The following is a 14550-nucleotide window of genomic DNA, read 5'->3' as shown; positions in this document are numbered from 1 at the left end:
ATTAGTCACTAGATTTTATAACCAAAGTGCTGCTTTACTACCAGTCTCTGTACTTTATCGTCAAAAAGAAAGAAGAAAACATGGCCTGTTTTAAATGTGGTGATAGAAGGCATTTATACAAACTGAGCATTTATAATTCAGTTCTAGTTATGAAATAGTCCTAAATGAAAATATTTTTATGTCCTTGTCCTAAAAATACATACATAGAAATAAAACCAACCCATAGACAGATTAATTACTGCATTATCTTCCTCATGGAAAATAAGTTCTGGATACTCTGCGGCACTGTTTGTGCTAAACAATCAATATTTTGCTGTCTTACCATATTTAATTTCACAAGTATATCTAAATCCCCTTTTTTGAGAAATTCTAATGCAATACTGGGAGCATAACTCCTGGTCATATTCGGGTGAATTAATGATTCCCTGAAATACACCGTGCAAAGGAAGTCATATTTCATCTGCATCTATTACTCTTATTCATTACCTAATCTTTCAAACCCCATATCTCTCTGCAGCTCTTTATGAATTTAAACAAAACATGTTCTAGTGGTGTCCTGCATAGCAAGGCCAGAATCTGTACATTTACCTTACCACAGACCGTTAAGGAAGGCCAGCATTAAAATATTTAGAAAGTCTGACATCTTCAGGCTTTTAATGCCTTAATAACCAGATGGATACCTATATGTATCAGAAAGGTGGCAAAAGGTTTATAAAAGTAATTGTTAAACTACCAGGGACTGCATTTAGATCTCTCCCTAATTTTCCCATGACGTGAGTGAAAGCACTGACACACGATATGAGATATCTACCAACAGATGATGAAATTCCACCATTCTCAGGCCTGAATATACCAGAGGGTGGACGAGAGACTGCCAAGGAGGGCAGGATGGGGCCCTCCCTTCTCTAGCATACATGGTGCAAGGTCCTGCGTTACAAGACACAACTGCGAAGTAAATAGTCCTTTCCCTCCCTCCCCTGCCATAGTCTAGGGATTTTGTCTACTGCCAGTTCTGTCTGCCTTGCAGGTTCCCTTTGGGTTCTGAACAGGTGACCAAGTTTCATTACAGTCAACAGGATGTAACAACTCACTTTTAAACTAATAAACTTCCAAGTGCTTTTCTCAGTCATGCTGGCTTGATGAATCAGCCTTGGCCACCAATAACCTGACTAGAGGTTGTTCTCTTTGAAACCTCTCGTAAATGTTCCACCGCTCTGAAAGTATTGAAAAGCATCACCTTACGCCATCTTTTGCCTTTGGTAAAGTAAAGCTGAGTGCATATTAGCCCCCTTTTTTTTTCTGTAAACATATTGCTTATTTTTGTACTATGTAGTTCAATTGAAGAATAACATTGTCTTTTAAAGTAGTATCATTTTGCAAATGTCACTGTAATTTTCCCCAAAGTATCATCCATTAGTTATAAAAGGTATAAATGAAAAGGATTTTAAAATTGGGTTGGGGGTAGAGGAATAAGGAATAATGCACTAATAGTCTAGATGGTGGTTGGATTTTTGGCAAGTTTTCAAGAGCGAGAAGAGAGACAGAGTTGATCACTTGAACTTCTTGTACATTTTTATACATGAAAATAAAAAGGACAAAGCTATCAGCAGGTATGAAACTATTTCTAAAGCAGGAATTACTAACAAGGACCCACTGTAGTGCATACATGTTTGTATATGTATATTTTCACATCTATGTGTACTTAACAAATGAAAAAAGAAAATGTGATCGCTTGGCTGTGTATTTCATCACTTCCTCCAAGGACAAGGACACTGGACAGTACTGGAATCAGTCATGGTCCAAGGTTATGGTTATGGCTCCCTCTTGGTGTGTAAGACCTAACATGACTGAGCTGTGGGCCCTAAACCAGCGCTTTATCGGGAAGCCAAGAATAGGTTTCAGAAATACTAGGTTTGCAACTGAAATTTTTCACTGCCTGATCAAGTTTGGTTTTTTTCACAAGATCATAAGTTTTAATGAAATAAATTGGACAGCAATTTTTTTGTCCATTTTCATCAATTTTTCTATGAGTGAAGACATTTTTGACCATTATTAGTCACAATTCTATGCATCACCGTTGCTAATTTCGACCTATTCAGAATATGAGGTTAAAAATGCTATAGATGATGTTTATGAAAACTTTTAGAAAATATAACCTTTACATTTTTCTTGTTCTCAGAACACTTGTTTTAATTTTTTACGTGAAGTTTCTTATTTTGAGATCTGCATGGCTGCCTTTCACTCATTCTTTATTTTTTTCATTCTTACTGTGGGCACAAACATTTATTTTAATAACATTGAATTCAAGAACAGAGCTAAAGACATTTCCTCTTCTTCTTCTCCCCTTTCTCAGCCCTGTCCATAAAACTGCATCAGCTTCAAGATGGAATTTCTGGTGAAAAGCTAGAGAGAAATGGAAAAAAATCCCCCTAAATGGCAAATAACTTCTGATAGGTGACCTTCTGCTTCAGCTTTCTGCTGTGTTGATTCAAGCCATTGACTTGTAGATACCAATGTTTACCACTTCTTAGCTCAATGCCTTAATAACTAAGTTATTGGCTATTCTGATTATTTTCTCTCTTAAAACTCTAGTTTCTGAGAAGGGCGAAATCCAATTTCAAAAAGCTTTATAAGATAGGAAAATCATGCTTCATCCAATTTTATTTTATGACCCAATACTCAGAAAATATATGATACTTTCTAGTACTTTCTCACATCCTGTACTCCTCTAAGTATCAGGCTCTGTTTGCCCCAAGTTTAATTCTGCTATATAACTCCTTTGCTATAAATAGGTAGAAAATACAAATACCTGAATAAAGATAAAGAGAGAGCAGCAAGACCATGTTTTCTCTTAGTTTTTCTAGGAAATAAGATGACAACAAGAAGGCCTCAAGATTTTTTTTTATTATTAAAAATTCTTTTGTTAATCTCTGTAGATCTTAATACTTTTCATGTATTTTAAATATTATGACATGAAGTATAAGCAGTTCATGGATAAGTAAGCTTAAACAGTCTATAAATTATGTGTGTGACAAAATCCAGTCTTTGAATTTACATCTCACTTTGTAGTGAGATCTACCCAAAGATCATAACTTATTTAACTATGGGCATTTTTGGATCTCAATTACAAAAGAGACTTCCAAATCTGAAGTAAAATTCATTTGAACTTGCCTTATTGGATAGCCATGGTTCTACATGTTCCCAGCTTTCAAGTGTGCAAGATTAGGCACGTAAAATACCAAGTTTGCTCAAAGCTGCTTAAGCAAAGGTTTATTCAATATTTAAGCATTTTATTGTCTCTCCTTAACGTGTAGATAAAAAGTGAATATATCTTTTTATAATGGGTATAGTCATGTTTGTAACATCTTGCATACCTTGGTATTTTACTCAAAGCTCAGGTCCACTCAGTCAAGCTGGACTCTTCTGATAATTCTATTATAATAAAGAATTCTGTTGTTATTGTTTTATTTAGATGGTCGGGTTTTTGTTTGTTGCTTTGGGGGATTGATGGGGAGGGCATTGCTTTGTGTCTTATCTTGCTTCATCAGTTAAATGTTTCAACTTTCAGAAGCAATCTGTAGCCACTGAAGCTCTTATCATAGAATCATAGAATCAGTAAGGTTGGAAGGGACCTCTGGAGATCATCTAGTCCAATCCTCCTGCTCAGCAAGGTCTCCTAGAGCATGTTAGACAGGGTTGCGTCCAGACGGGCCTTGAATATATGCAGAGAAGGAGACTCCACAACCTCTCTGGGCAACCTGGGCCAGCGCTCCATGAAGAAATTCCCCCTCACTTTCAGGTGGAACTTCCTGTGGTTCAGTTTCTGCCCATTGCCTCTTGTCCTGTCACACAGGACAGCTAAAAAGAGTTTGTCCCCATCCCCTTCACACCCTCCCTTCGGGTACTTATTGATAAGATCCCCCCTCAGTCTTTTCTTCCCCAGGCTGAAGAGGCCCAGCTCTCTTAGCCATTCCTCATCGGGCAGATGCTCCAGCCCTCAGATCATCCTCGTAGCCCTACGCTGGACTCTCTCCAGTAGCTCCATGTCTCTCTTATACTGGGGATCCCAAAACTGGACACAGCATTCCAGATGAGGCCCCACCAGGGCTGAGCGGAGGGGCAGGATCACCTCCCTCGATCTGCTGGCAACAGTCTTCCCAATGCAGCCCAGGATACCATTGGCCTTCCTGGCCACAAGAGCACATTGCTGGCTCATGGTCAACTTGTCATCCACCAGTACTCCCAGGTCCTTCTCTGCAGAGCTGCTCTCCAGCAGGTCAGCCCCCATCTTGTACTGGTGCCTAGGGTTATTTCTCCCTACGTGCAGGACCCCGTACTTGCCCTTGTTGAACCTAAGGAGGTTCCTCTCCGCCCAGCTCTCCAGCCTGTCCAGGTCTCTCTGAATGGCAGCACAGCCCTCTGGTGTATTAGCCACTTCTCCCAGCTTGGTATCATCAGCAAACTTGCTGAGGAGGCACTCTGTCCCCTCATCCAGGTCACAGATGAAAAAGTTGAACAGGATGGGACGCAGGACTGACCCCTGGGGTACTCCACTAGCCACAGGCCTCCAACTGGACTCCACACCACTGATGATGACCCTCTGAGCTCTGCCTTTCAGACAGTTCTCAGTCCACCTCACTGTCCACTCATCTAGCCCACAGTTCCTGAGCTTGCCTAGGAGGATGTTATGGGAGACAGTGTCAACGGTTTTGCTGAAGTCAAGGTACACAGTGTCCACCGCTCTTCCCTCATCTCCCCAGCCAGTCATTCCATCACAGAAGGCTATCAATTGGTTAAGCAGGATTTCCCCTTGGTGAATCCATGCTGGCTACTCCTGATCACCTTCTTTTCCTTCATATGTCTGGAGATGACATCCAGAATGAGCTGTTCCATCACCTTTCCAGGGATGGAGGTGAGGCTGACCGGCCTATAGTTGCCTGGGTCCTCCTTCTTGCCCTTTTTGAAGACTGGAGTGACACTGGCTTTCTTCCAGTCCTCAGGCATCTCTCTGATTCTCCATGACTTTTCAAAGATGATGGAGGGCAGCCCGGCAACAACATCTGCCAGCTCCCTCAGTACCCATGGGTGCATCCCATCCAGGCCCATGGATTAGTGGATGTCTAGCCTGCCCAGAAGATCTTTAAACCTAAAGTTATAGTTGATTTAGTTGATTGTTAGTTAGTCCTTTAGTTAGTTAGTCCATTTAGTTGATGATTGTTAGTTTAATCCTTATAGCTGATTTAACAATAACACATCTGCATTTCAGTGAAAGACAATGTAGGAAGTAACATTTTCTATCATCATGACAAATATCAAAGATAACAATAAAAGCAGGATTCAAACTGTTTAGGATCTTGTAATATCTTTTCCTTTTCACAGCTTTAAACAAAAACTTAATAAAAAAATTCTCTCTTGCCTATCTCTAATATACTAGGATTAATTTTCCTCTGGAGATCTATGTTTCTCTCCATTAACTATAGATGAAATTTAGACATCTAAATTTAGATGGCTAAAGATATTGAGATGAATGTTGTAATACAAGGACAGAGGATGCAAGTAAAGGGAAAAAGTGTTGCTCAGAGGATGGCAGTGAAAACTTTTATTTAAGTTAGCATTCATTGCATGGTAGAAGCAAAATTCTCTTTGGGGCTGTATGGCAAGGACAGTCTGACAGACAGGTGTGCTACATCTTGAGACATTATATTACCATCCTAAGGTGTCATATGATACAGTTAGGGTTCATGGTAACACAGTGCATTTTCTGTCTTCTTGAAGCTCTTTATTATTTTCCACTCTGTTTTGGATAGAATTATTCTTCCAAAAAACACTACATTCTAAAATGTTTCACAGCTAAAAGCATCACAACTTGTTAATGGAACAAAAATCAGTTAAAAACTATGTTCTAGGTACTGTAATGAGAGCTCACTGCTGCGTTCACTGAATCTATCAGCGATGCTTCACAGACATCTAGCAAGCCTATTTGCTTCATAAATCATTGAAATGCATGAAGACCTTTTGTATAACCTAGGAATATTCTTTAAGTGTTTAACATCAATAATAATGAGAACTGGCACTACAACAACTTAAGCAATGTAAAATATGGTATCATAGGGCTCAACTTGACTTTCATTGAAGGATTTCTAAAAATAAGAGTACATCATCAACAGTGACAGCTTGCTTAGTGACTCAACACAGCGGGAAACCTCTTGCTCTAGAGGACTATGTTCTGCCTCATTATTTAATACAGACATCACAACCATGCTGTTCTGTTTTCAGTTCTTAATGCGTGATGCAAAGGAACCCACACCTCAGTACTTCTGCCTTAAAGAGTGAGAATAACTGTGAGCTGTTAGATCTGCAATCCTGACAATGTGCATTCATCAGCATATTAGTACCAAGTTACATAATTTATTGTGAGATTTAGAAATATTTGAAACTCGTTCAAAAGCTGAGGCTTAAGATGCTGTTGGAATCAAGAGACTGAATGAGAACATCTGCTTTCATTTGCTATGCACACTTCTAGCACTCATGTCTGCGAAGAAAAGTTCTAAATCTTGAACAAAATATACTGTAAAAGCCTAGAACTGAGTCACACTGAAAATATCATTTCTAAAACCCAAACAATATTAAACTACAAATTTTTGAAGCTCAGAGTTCACATATTGCCAGTACTAATATTTTCTACTTTAAAGAAACTGTAAAGAAGTCTGTGAACTTGGAAGAAAAATGAAGTGGAAGAGAATGGCAGATAGGGGGGAAAAGAGAGGAAGAAGAGAGGGGAGGCAGATAAACACCAGGCTACAATTTGGGTAGAAACATCAGGGCTAGGAAGAGACGGGAAAGACCTGATGGAAGAGGAGACAGAACTGCCAGAGTATGTGGAGAGATACTTGCAGAGTGTTAGACCAAAAGATGGTGGAGAAAAAGTGAAGCAATACTGAGTCTGGGAAAGGAACCCAGAATCAAAACTGGTACTGGAGAGCAAGGGATACAGGGAAGGAAAGGCGAGGCCAAGCTCAAGGAGGGAAAATAGGATTGTCAAGGCAGATAACTAGGAGAAGGACTTGGAGACGAACTGTACCCAGGTACCTTTGCTACAAAATTTCTGTGGGTAGGATGATGCCAGGATCGCTCTGCTTTTCTGAGCATCTGACTTGAGAATCTGGGTTCTCTTACAGAAATGCTGAACATGGCTAAGCAACTTTTTTAAAGAATAATACATGCATGAGATTTTGGAGTCTGGGGAAGGAGGAGGGACCAAAAACAGTTCCTGGGTTTGGATTTAATTATGAGAATGTCTTCAGCAAAAGACAATGGATATAACTGCAAAAAGATTTTGGTTTAGAAAGGTCAGAATGCTTTGTTTGGTCACTCTCTGATTATTTGCTTGAAAATTTATTCATTTTAAATTCATTTAAAAAGATGACTCTGCAAATAGATTAAATAATACTAAAACAAAACAATTCAGCTAAACAGAAACTTGGAGGTGATATGAGATGACTTTTTGTCCCAAGGCAGTTGCTGTAGTGAAAAATATATAAAAAAAAAATAAATTTAGTTCTATCCAGAACTTTTTCCCCCTGTTTATTCATTTGTTTGTTTTCCTTATTCAGTTACCTAATGAAAAAGCCTTTATTTGATAAGCTGTTTTTCTCAGTGCTCAAAATGGCAAACTAGAGTCAGTAGAAGACATGCCTTGAACATACAAAGTGGTAGGTAGTTCCAAGTGCTAACTAGCTGTAATATTTGAATAAGTACTCAAAATTAGTAGGTACTTCTGACAACTTTTTTTCTGTGTCAGGGTTCTCATCTGTAAAGTAAGGATCTTAGGATTCTTTTTCCATGGAGGATGATGTAAAGGTAATTTAATTCAGATGTAAAGATAATTTAATTAATGTTTGTGCTGCACTCATATAGGAGAATGAGGCACATTATTGAAATGCTGGGAAGAAATAACTTTGTCTTCAGAAACATGCTTAACAGTGAATCAAGCATGATCATGAACAGTGAATCAAGCATGATCTATACACTAAAGTCTGGAGAGAAAACTGAATGTTGGATATCTTTCATTAGATGAGCACTATCAGTCCTGTGTACTGAATAAGCCTCGGTTCCTGGTGGGAAAGAAAAGCCACACATGCTCAATTACTAGAGATTATTATAGTGCAAATGCACATTGGGGCCACATTGTATATGCTCAGACAACCATACAGTTAGTATTTTTACAGGAAAATACAGTATATTTTCCTAACTTTCGTATGCTTAACTTGAAAATCCGATATCTTTTGCAATACATTTTAATTACTATGTAATTAAGGAAAAAAATACAGGAATGATATGTAGGACAAAGGGCAAATTAAATTATATAGTCTTTTTTCACAAGGACTTGACTGTTATAAATTCTCTTAGTCAAAGAATTCATCCTCTGTACAGGTTCTTCTGAAAGGAGGACTGACATGGGCTGAAACAACCAAGAGCAGCTGTTCGTCTTGAAGTAGTCTATCAAAAAAATCCAGAAACATAGTGCTACATCCCATGTATCTGAAAGCAGGACATAAGGCAAAGGTCTAAAATAAAGCTAAAAGTGTGGTTTTGACTATCATAAGAGCAAATGCTAAAATAAACACAAAGAATGGGAAAATACAAAAACAGGAGACTTCAACAATAAGTAACTAGTGAATACAGCACAGTTTCTTTTCTTTATAAAACACTGCCAGGATCTCTCCATGTACTCACCCCACTGCAATTACTGTATTTGGATGGCAAAGATGTTTATGGTAGGGAAAAAGCTGAATAAATAACTGAGAATTACTATGCAGTGTATGCAACTGACAGTAAAAATGAAGAAGGGGTGATATATGAGACCTTTGTTAAAAAATAGTAACATAGTAGTCTCTTCAAGGAGTAAAATTTATTCTCATAAAGTAACTATAGAAAATTTCCAATTTCCAATCGTTCAATATTTACTATTCTGCATGTTATTTCCATGAGACACATGTAAATTGACAGTGTTTATGAGCTTTATTCATGCTTTTTCAGGATCTTAGTTTGGGATGAGGATAAGAGTTCAAATAGTGGGATCTGTGTAAGATGATACAAATGAAAAGGAAAACATTTTATGTTCTACCAACTCAAAGCTTCAGAGGTGGGAACTGCTCAGTGATCCCACAATGTTTTATTTTCCCCTGAACAACAGCTCCCCACAGTAGACACAGAGCAAAAACAAGGAGAGCTACAACTGTCAGTGCTACCAGAGTTACACATTTTGCTTGTCTTCTGGTGCCTCCTTTCTCTTTCACTCCTTCCCCTCTCCATTTCCTTACTTTGCTCTGTATTTTCTGATCTCCTCTTTGTTATTATCTATCCTTAGCGTATCGTCTTTGTTATCTTAGTCATCCTTTTCTCTCTTTATCCCGTCATTTCTTTGAAAAATGGGCAGTAGCTGCACTTAGAATTTCAAAGGTCTCCAGAAAAACAGCAAAGTGTTTGTAAATAATCCATATGTTAGTGGACAGCAGACAGGCAGACCTATGCCATCCTCCCAAGCCTCCATGAAAAACAGGGAAGCAGCACTTCCCTCAGGACGTTCGGCAGAGGAAGCCAGTGGGGTTCTGACAGCACAAGGTCCACACAGCACCACTCCCACCAGTTACCGAGCGGAGGGCAGAGCTCTTCTTGTCCCTGGCCTCTGCTTAGCCTCTATAGACTGCTGAAACATGAAGACTGTGGCTTAGAAAAATCTGAGTACTACATGTCACGCATTCGCTTGACAAAGGCATAACTCTGCCCATGCCCTACTTCAGTTAATTAGCAGAAACTGTAAAATGAAACAGGATGCCAAAAAATAAAGAAGTTAGCCTATAGCTGTTTCATTTCACTTTCAAACTGATATTTATTCTATTGCTTACTTGCCCAGAAAAAGAACAGGATGCATGTAAAACCACAAGAACATTTGGCCACAGAAGAGAATAAGTTATACTTAGCTAATACCAGGCTAATGATGTATATAAGGAAAATATTTGTGATTGCCTGATAAAAATAAGATTGCATTGATGTTAATGTTGCATTAACCTTATAAAATAGCTGATTTGAGGAAGTTAGGGTTTCTGAGTGATGAGTGCTTAAACTCTCACTTGAAATTTAATTTCATGCTAGGAGATACTCACTGAACTTACTATTCTGTTTAATTTTTTAAAATTAAGGTCCCTCAACAAAGGATCTTAAGTAAAAGGTTCTCATGTGGATAAAAGGACAAAAGAATAACTTAGGGGTAGGAAACATTGGATTGAACAAACAGATGCATTTTTATTGCGGAAGGAGATTGCCAGCAGAGTACCACAGGGGTATATAATCGTAAGTGATTTGGAAAAGGAAGAAAAAAAGTAAGGTGACAAGTCTGAGGATGATATTCAGTTAGTCAGAGCTGACTGCAGTATTGCCAGAACAAACAACTGGGTATTGAAATGGCAGGTGAAATTCAAAACAGAGCACTAGAAATGGGGGGAAAGGTCTAACCTTATGTATAAAGCAATCATTGCCACTCAGGAACAAGATCTTGGGATTATAATAGCTCCAACAAAACATCATTTCAGTAGCCATTCGTAGTCAAGAATAAATGGACTATTAGGACATGTTAGGAAAAGAATAAAGAACAGAAAGAGAAAACACCCCTGCATCATGTTCTAAATCAATGAATGTGTCACACAGGGAATACTGTGTACAGCTGTGGCTCTGTAAGACTTCAGAAAAATATTCAAAGAGGGGAAACAACAAGAATCACAGGTTTGAATGGCTTCCATGGGAGGTGTGCTAAGTAGGTCAGGACTTTTCAGACTGGAAAAGAGACAAGTAGAGAAGGACATTGTAGAAGTCTACAGAATGGCTTGGGTGACAAGAATTATTATCCTCTGTTTCTTCTAACTGAAGAGAAAGGGGTGTCAGATGAAGACAGGAAATGGCAAGTTCAGAGAAAGCAACTAAACAAACCCAAAGGAGGTGGTTTCACACACAGTGCATAGTTAATGTGTTTAACTATTTTTATCAGAGATTACTCTGGGTCCTTAAAGTTAATTTTGCTCCAAACACAGATCATCATGCTCCAGATCACAGAGTCTGAGAGAATATTTGGGGGAATTAATATTGCAAGTGTGCCCAGTCTAATACTGTTCCTTAAGTAGTAGCTATTGGTAATAATCAGAAAAAGGACTGTGGGCCAAACAGCTTTGGTTTTATGCTTTTGGGAATTCTAATGATCTTTAGCAAAACTGATAATAATTATTTAGTTATACATTAGCTAGCTTTATTCTGAGTCCTTACATTACTTACTGCTGCCTGATACTACTGTGCACGACTTACTATCTACAGACTCTTTAGAGAAAAAAACATTCTGAAAAGAACAAAATTGTCTCTCCAGACTACCTATTGCAATGTTTCACTCTTACTGTGCAAAAGATCATCCTAATGTCTCATCTGAATCCTTCTCAGGGCAGTCTGCGCCCATTGCTTCTTTGCTTATCCATCATGGACATGGAGAAAATATTACCTCATTCCTCTGTGCAGCCGTTTTTTCTCTACTTGAAGACTGTTATCATGTCCTTATTCATTCTTCCTCATGCAACACCAATTCTTTCAATCTTTCCTTATAGGCAAAGTTTACATGGCTTTTATTTACACAGTTGCTTCTGAGCTTTCAAGTGTGCCCATGTCCTTCTCAAAGCAGAACGTCCAAAACTGAATGTGGTACATTGGCTGAAGCCTTATCAATTCTGATTAAGAGCAAGCAGCAGTTTTACTTTCTCATTTATATTTCACAGTACGATGACTGTCGTCACATGATATGCCTTTAGAGTCTTATTTTTCCATTCTTACATTTCAAATGGACCCATTTAGTCCTTGGTCCCAGGGATACCTGTGCAGGCGGATACCACTCAGTGTCCCTAAAGGCAACAAAACAGCCTTAGTTGAGTAACTTCTTTGTTAACTGAAACTCCAACTTCATCCTATTGTTTGTCCATAATTAAAATGCTTAATGTGCAATTATTCATTCTCCAAAATATATCTAAGCAGCAAAGAACTGATTAGGAAGCAGGAGTTATTAGTGATCGCAGAGCAACAAGGAATCATTTAGCTTCTTCCCACTGGAGATCATTCACAGACACCAATGAAGAAAACATCCAGCAGGAGGCAGAAGACTGTAACTCTTCACACGTCATCACTGAATCTGTTGGGAAAAAGAAATAATAAATTAAAGGGCTTTTTCAGGTAGTTAACAAGAAGCGAAAACTAAACAATTCTGTCTGGTTATTTTCAAATTCTCAGTGGGAGTTTGAGTCTTTCCTCCAAACATATCTATAGAAATATATATGTATGGTGTACACACACACACACACACACACTTATTTGTTCAGTATTTAAATCCACAGATAAGTCTTTCTTCTTCTAGCACCTTAATTAAAATATTTACGTTTCTTCAATTTAGGAAGTATATGTTACTTTACTTGGGAAAAACAAAGCTTAGCTGTTAGACGCATAAAACAGAGCTTTGCTGTTAGATGCATAAAACAGTGTCATCCAAGTATTTCTGAAATTACTCATTCTTAATGTAAAATATTGTTCCTGCTCAAGGCAAAGCTTGTTGCTTGGTGTTTTTGCTTCTGTTTTGTTTCCTACCAAATTAAGACTAATTAAGGACCAAAAGTGTATGTACACACACACACACACACACACACACACACACACACACAAGTACAGATATATATTTATTATGACCATGTAAAATCTTTCTTGGCTCCAAAATTATAAATAAAGATGATAACTCTATCAAATGAGGTGGCATTTCTGATATTGATTCAACAGATCATTAGATTTTCAAGACAGCTGCCTGTAACCAAATATCTATTTAATGATTATCCTCATGCCAATCTGAGCAATAATAATTCCTATGTCAGTGTTCGAGGTAGACGTTTGTATAAATTCTTTCCTTCCTAATAATTTTCTGAGAAATTATATTTCTGGACATGAAGATGTTGTGAATTATTGATATTGATTTTTATAATCTTTTCTTTAATATTTAGTCTCCTGTTAGGATTTAATGTGAATTATTAATTGAGGCATTAAAACGCATATACATTTTATAGCAAGCCACCTGAAGGACTAACTTTTCTGATGCAAACTCTGAAAGCAGTTTTAGCGAGAACCAGTACTGAAACTGGTATTATGGAAGATTTACTCTTTGGAATAGAAACTGCAAACTATTTTATCTGTTGACAAAATATTTTCTCTCCTGTCTCAGCATGAAAGAAATGGATTCAGTAATAGACTAATGTATTTCTTCAAATATTCTCAAGAAGGAGCAAACAGTGACTTTGGGCTACACCACTGAAACAGTCATTAGAAGATCACAGAAACACAGAATGGTTGAGGTTGGAAGGAACCTCTGGAGATCATCTAGTCCAACTCAACTCAAGCAGGGTCACCTAGATCATGGTAGACAGAATTGTGTCCAAGCAGGTTTTGAGTATCTCCAGAGAAGGAGACTCAACAACCTCTCTCTCTGGGTTGTTGGCAGCTGTCTTGAAAATCTAATAATCTGTTGGATCAGTATCAGAAATGCCATCTCATCTGATAGAATTATCATGTTTATTTATCATCTTGGAGCCAAGAAAGATTTTACATGGTCATAATAAATGTGTTTGTGTGTGTGTGTGTGCATGTGCATGTGCATGCGTGCATGCACTGGTGCATGGGATTATTCCTCCCTAGGGGCAGGACCCTGCACTTGCCTTTGTTGAACTTCATGAGTTTTCTCCCCGCCCAAGAGAAGACTCTACCCACAGGCCTCCAACTAGACTCTGTGCCACTGATGACGACCCTCTGAGCTCTGCCTTTCAGACAGTTCTCAATCCACCTCACTGTCCACTCATCTAGCCCAGACCTCCTGAGCTTGCCTAGGAGGATGTTATGGGAGGCAGTGTCAAAAGCCTTGCTGAAGTCAAGGGAGACAACATCCACTGCTCTCCCCTCATCTACTCAGCCAGTCATTCCATCACAGAAGGCTATCAGATTGGCTAAGCATGATTTCCGCTTGGTGAATACATAGTGACTACTCCTGACCAACTTCTTTTCCTCCATATGCTTGGATTTGATGTCCAGAATGAGCTGTTCCATCACCTTTCCAGGGATGGAGGTGCGGCTGCCTGGCCTGTAGTTTCCTGGTCCTCTTTCTTGCCCTTTTTGAAAACTGGAATGACATTGGCTTTCTTCCAGTTCTTAAACACTTCTCCTGTTCTGCATGAACTTTCAAAGATGATGGAGAGCAGCCTAGCAACAATAGGATGACCTGTATTGTGCAGTATCCAAAATCATTTTTCATTGGATGTTTGAAATTTTTAGTCATGCAGCAGAAGATCCATGAGTCATTCAAAATCTGCCTAAGCCTCAGAGGCTTACGTTGTACATACAACTTTTGAGAGCTATCTACATCCTGCAAACCTCACTGTTACTTGCAAGTTGTGTTACTCTGAAAGGCAAGATTCCTCTCAACATTTTCTG

The sequence above is a fragment of the Rhea pennata genome, chromosome 2 (assembly GCF_028389875.1).
Source record: "Rhea pennata isolate bPtePen1 chromosome 2, bPtePen1.pri, whole genome shotgun sequence".
Lineage (NCBI taxonomy): Eukaryota > Metazoa > Chordata > Aves > Rheiformes > Rheidae > Rhea > Rhea pennata.
This window is presented reverse-complemented; position numbering follows the sequence as displayed.